Source organism: Varanus komodoensis, unplaced genomic scaffold (assembly GCF_004798865.1).
Source record: "Varanus komodoensis strain SLA01 unplaced genomic scaffold, ASM479886v1 scaffold39, whole genome shotgun sequence".
Taxonomy (NCBI): Eukaryota; Metazoa; Chordata; class Lepidosauria; order Squamata; family Varanidae; genus Varanus; species Varanus komodoensis.
In genome coordinates this window covers 445,358-451,357 of record NW_025335922.1, presented here as the reverse complement: position 1 = coordinate 451,357, position 6,000 = coordinate 445,358, and the positions used below count along the sequence as shown (strand labels likewise).

The following is a 6,000-nucleotide window of genomic DNA, read 5'->3' as shown; positions in this document are numbered from 1 at the left end:
TTTGATGGGGAGCATAGTGCTGAAATTACAATCAGCTGAGTGAAGGGTGTGCTGGGCTGACGTCAAGAGTAGGCACAGTTGGGCACCTGCCAAGGGTGTCTGCCCAGCAGGGGTCTGCTGACAAAAGCCCCCTAGAGTTGCTCTTCTTCTTCATCATTGCAACCTGCAAGGTCACCTACTTCTTGTTCTGGTTCAGACAACAGGGGTGGTGAGGAGCAGGAGATATCCCTGCCTATTTGGTCACCAGCTGTTTCAGTCAAGCAAGCAATAAGAGGTAGGACTCATGGGAAACAGGACAACAGCAGCTGGTGACAAGTGCTGGTGAAAAGCTTCATCTGTTCAGGGTGGGTTGCACAAGGGCCCTCAAAACCCTGGAGCCAGCACTGAAGGTGCATGAACAATAAATACCAAAGAAGAGATTTTTAAATTTGGAAAGAACTCCGTGAAAAACAGCACAGTGCACCTATCCAGGTACTGCCCCCCTCCCGCCACCTGTACACTAAGCCTGAAGCATCCCTAAAGTCATTAGCAACCAAGGATACCACAGCCATCTAAGTATTGCCAGCTGAACTGCTGAGCTGTGCTCAAATGTCATGCGTTATATTTTAATGAAGATACACCTATTTCCTTGTCTTGACTGCCTTTCATCAACACAGTTATGTTATTTCACCATCCTGCTTGATATTGCCTTAGCAGTTTTGCTGAAAGAACAGTCAAAATATTGTAAAATTAGACTGTGCATAGAGACCCCCTCTTGGATTCATACCTTAACATGGTGAGGGGGGTTGAGAGTGTCAGAGAAGTCTTAGTTCTGTAGGTCCAAGCCACAAAAGCTTTGGTTTTGAGTGAAAGGAAGTGTGTCCCTTTAAAATACTCAGAAGTTGCAGCCTGATCCATTCCCAATGACCACTTGAGCATTTTCAAGGAACATGTGCCAAGTTACTCAGGCATATTCCTCACTCCTGACAAGGCATCTCGTATTTCTGTGACATCACTGAGAGTGTAGAACTCCCTCTCAAGGGAGTGTAGACACACACACTGCTAAGGCCTTCTTTTTTCACCAAATACCTAATGTTGATTCAGGTTCTGACTCCATATTTTTATGAACTGACTTACTTTACAATTAATTTTAATGACTTGAGCTGATGTATTGTATGCAATTTTCTGTACTCTGGATTGTATTTATATCAGGACCAGAGGCAGTGTTCTGAGGAACAGCAGGAGAGGGTTGCATTTAACCTGATGTGTTGCTGGTGGGCTTCCCCAAAGCCAGTGAAACCAGACATTAGACTTGCCAGATCTTTGGGCAGGCATGTCATGAGTGGAGCCAGCTGAAGCCGGGGGTCAGACTAGATGGCCTGGGAGGATCCTTCTGACTTGCTGTTTCTGTATCAGAAGTTGTGCTTGTTTTTTTTTTTTTTTTTAATACTTATGCCCAGTTGGGTATCCATTCTCAAACACTTCTCAGAGTGTATTGCTTTTACATCTGGCCTTGCTACCAAATGCTGCTCAAGGCTGCTTTTAGGGAGTGTCAGGGGTTTCCCCAGAGACTGTAACACATGGTCCTAACTTTGGGAGAGTTTTTTTTTTTATTTCTTTCCCCAGCCCTTTCTTATAACCCCCTAACCTGATAGTTTTGGAAAGCTTAGAAACTAAAGTATCTTTTGTGTCATATTTATTGGGTCCTAATACTGACCAGTTGTAAATTTTGAATTCTCTTCTCCCTGGATTATCTTATTCATGGCACAAGACAGCTGTATCTGTTTATGTAAAATAAAGTTTTGTACAGGCTCAGCAGGGGCAAGCTTTCCTACACAGATCTTCCCCCTTCAGATAAATCTCTGCCTGTCTTAAGAGAACAAACCTTCACTAGCAGCACTCACTTCCCTATTCCAAAGTACCAAATACAGAAGGCTTCAGATTACGTCAAGGCCAGGTAGCCACAGCAGCTTCTGCCATCAGTCTTTCCCCCAGTTTGCTGACTTGGTATCAGTTGGGATCCCCACCGAAAGACACTTTTAAGATGTGTGCCAGCTGAAATCGTAATCCTTACCTATGGAGGCTCCCACCTGAGTTGGTGCTACTGCAGATATCAGTTACTAAGTTATCAGATTTGGTACTACTGCAGTTACAGCCCGGGGCCCTGTGGACAAGGCACCCTAAGTGGACTTCTCCTTCAGTATGTATCTTCTCACTGCCATGGTCACCAGCTACTATCAGTCCTCACTCTCTTTTACATCATTTTCACAAATTTGCTGAACAAAGCTGGTGAGAAAGTAGGCTTTGGCAAGTGTCTGAGCCAGAGCAAGAGGCAAGTGAACAAGCAAGTTACAATGGTAAATCTAAGCAACTCCAGGGGGCCTTGTCAGGGGAGCCATGCTGCACTGTGAGCGCTTGAAAAGTGCCCAACCATGCCGACTTTTGACTCTGGCCCTGACTCCAGTACTGCTTCTTCTGTCATTGTACCATAGTGATAGAACCTGGACCTGCAAATAACCTTTCCTTCTGTTCAATTACTATACTAAGAGGATAGTAAGATCTGCTGAAGGATCTTAATAACATTAGTGGAACCATCATTTATCTTCTGTGGCTGAAATGAAATTGTTGAGTGTTATCTTAGGTGTTTGCTTGTTTTTATGCAATTATGGTATTTAAATTCTAATGGAGTTCACAACTACCACAAAGTTGGAAGTGGAATTTTAGGCTTGTGCTTATCCCTTGGACACCAGACAGAAACTCTAGAACTCTGCACCAAATTCGGGCTTTCCACACATTATTCTTTCCTTGAATCCAAAGTTCAGGCCGCATGTGTTGAACTGTTTCACATAGCTCTTCTGCTATCAGACCAATATCAATTATGTATCTGAAGGCCAGATCTGCTTTATTTTTAGGTGTGCAAATGGTGTACATTCTCTTCCCAGTCCATTTTTTTCCTGGAACTTGGAAAGAGAGCAGGAGGAGACTGTATGCAAGATGATACTTCCTGCCCACATGATAGGGTGGTGGCAGGGAGGGAGAGTAAAAAGAGACAGATGCTTCTATCACTTTATCATTTTCTACTTTATTACTTCAAATTAACAACCACGATAAAGCTCAAAAAAGTCCAATATTTACACAGGAAAAAGTACAAAATCCCCCCCGCCCCGAAGTCCAAGGTTTTTTTTGTTTGTTTTTTTAAAATTACAAAGTAATAAAAAGTTTTTTTACTTTAATTAAAAAAAAGGAGAGTGAGAAAGACACAGTAAGCAGGGCAAATAAATTAGGGGAGAAACAAAAAGAACTGTGTGTTAAATAGAAAGAACAAAAAGAACCAAAAAACCAAGCCTCCCACCCCCCAGCTTCAACACTCTCCAACATCCTCACCCCCCTGCCCCCAAAAGTGTGCCAAGCCAGAGGCTGGAGAGTACTGGTGAGGACTGCTGCAATGCAAAACCCAGGACTGATTGGTTTTCTCGGGTAAAACCTAAAATTTAAAAAGGAGGAGGAGGGGAGAAGGAAGAGGGGGAAACCTTTTAGCCAGGGAAGGTTGTGCATCTGAGCAGAGTTGCGTTTTTAGAAACAGGTGGTGCAAGAAACAACCTCTGCAACCATATCAGCCACTCTCCCTGCACTGCCATTCACATATCCCTCCATTTTCCTCAACACCCTCCTGATCTCCTGGAGAAGTAAAAAAAGAATTAAAAACTAAACACACGCAAACAGTTTTTTTGTTTTTGTTTTTTTGAGAAAGAGAGATCCCCAGTACCTGCATGAAAGGCAGGTTACATTTCCACATCCTTCACATTTGCTCCTGCCTTGCACAGCACACATCCCTACCCATATGCACACCCTTTCCGTGCACGCACACACGTGCACGCACGCACACACACACACACGCTTGCTGCTGTGCCAGTATTGTTCACCTTATTGGTATGCCTGCAGCATCTCCCAACTTGCCCATGAATGCACACGGAGGGGCAGCGGTGTCCCCTAGAGAAAGAACGCCTGCATACAAAAAGCAGCCTTCGTCTGCCTGCTCTTTTCCAGAGGCAGTGCCAGCATGCAACTGCAGCCGATTTTGAAAATGAATGTTAAGTCACCTACTGACACCACTCAGGGCTGGAATTTTAAAGTCTCCTGTAAACATCCTCTCTACCCAGCCCTCCATATCTCAAAGTAATTTAAAATTAAGGTGGCAACCATTCCATCTCAGACAAACTAAACCTTAAAAAAATGGAGGCAGGGATTATTATTATTATTTTGGAATAATACAAATAGATCAAAAAGGGAAGTGGAAAGCTGGGGTGACTGGCCACGGCCTGCTGGCATGAGATGGGGCAAGGCCTATGGAGACGATGTTGCACGGTAGCAGTAGAGGCGTTTCTGCAAGGCTCCTGTGTCGGTGACTTGTTGAAGGCAATTGGGCTCGGGAACGCAGTCGGCGATCTCAGAAAAGACATGAACGCCAGTACAGGGCAGCTCCTCTCCTTGTCGCTGGCGGAAAAAAAATTGGGGGGGTTGTTTTTTTGTGTTTTTTTAATTTGTTATTTCGTTTTTTAAAAAGAAAAAAAATACAGTGAAGACACTAGGAAAAAAGGAAAAGAGAGTATTGTTAAAATGTTTTCACCACCTAGTAGTTACGACAGTGAAAGTCTTGTAACAAAAGTCTTAGCATGCTCCCGGACACGTTTGTACCAGTCCCACTCACGCCAATGGAGACAGCACAGGATATTCAGTGGAGTGTACCATTAATTTGCCTTTAAAATCAACAGTCATCAGTTTATACAAAATATTTCCTACTCCTCCCTCAACTTCAAAGTAGGCACACACTATTTTATAGCCAGAAGCAAGGATAGATATTTGTCCTTATTAATGTTTGAAAAGTCAGATCAGGATGATACTAGTATTTCCCCTTCCAGAAATCACATTTCTACATGTCAAGAAAGGTTGGTTTAAATCAGAAGGGATAGTGATTTCATGTGATACCCTCCACATGTTTTCCTGTGGATCTTTGGAACTAATGAGGGCTAGAAAACATCACAAAACAAAACAAAACAAAACAGGGAAACGGGGATCTTCTCAATTCTGAATGTCTGTATCAGTAAAGTAAAACCAAAACCGTAAAGCAGAATCTACATAGCCCCAAGTCATAAATGAATGCTCTAGGGATGCAAACAAGGAACCACAGACAGCTCACTTGACACCTGCCAAGCACCACTCTCTCTCTCATTTCTTTTTTTAACAATGGCATTACTTTCGGTGCCCTGGAAGCAAGCACTTGTCTCCAGGCACTCTGCCCCCTCCATTTTCTTTTCCTAGAATTACATGGGCTCAGAGGAACCTGGAAAGGAAGAAGGTTAGGCAGCTGGAGATGTCTGCTCTGCTTTCCAGTGTCTAGTCAGGTGCCTATTAAAAATAAATGAGGAATCCCCAACCTTCTTGAACCTTTGGGCACATTTGGGAATGTGCAAAACTACTGTGGGCACCACTCCAAAATGCCTCATCAAAGGATTGCTACTTTGGCTTGTACCTATTAGATCAATGGATCTTGGGCTGTTTTGTGTCCATTGGACACCACAGTGTCTCTTTAACAAAGGATCATCTAATTCAGTGAATTGCTAGCAGTATTATATAGCTAATGTTTATTTTAAGTATTTCTGGTGCTAATGTCTAGTAGATGCTTTTGGGGAGGAGCTTATTACAAAGATAAATTTTGTACAGGAACTGATGTATATGCCCCTTTAACTTATTTACCTGGTACATGGAAATAAATGGTCAAAGAACATGGATGCTCAACAAGCAGCCTCTTGACAGCCAAAAGGCTGGTATTACAACATGAGAACGAAAAATACTCGCTTTCAATAATACAATGGATTGAGGACCTTACAGTAATTTGATATAGATGGCATATACGTCTTTGAGTATTCAGTCCACTTGTGCTGAAACCTTTGTATGACTGCCCAAAGTTGTATGTATTTCATAAAAATCCATCTATGTGTATTAAAAATTGAAAAGGGGGGA

General features: G+C 42.9%; 1 protein-coding gene across 3 annotated transcripts in view; it reads right to left on the bottom strand.

The window, feature by feature from the left end:
- Window positions 1-3,041: 3,041 nt before the first annotated feature.
- Window positions 3,042-6,000, bottom strand: part of CSNK1E (casein kinase 1 epsilon) — a 41,620-nt gene continuing 38,661 nt past the window's right edge. For 2 of the 3 annotated variants that reach the window (XM_044441054.1, XM_044441053.1), the window contains exon 11: window positions 3,042-4,564. The gene's annotated coding sequence lies outside the window, so the exon portion shown is untranslated. The remainder of the gene's footprint in view (window positions 4,565-6,000) is intronic. The other variant, XM_044441055.1, reaches the window with a different exon arrangement.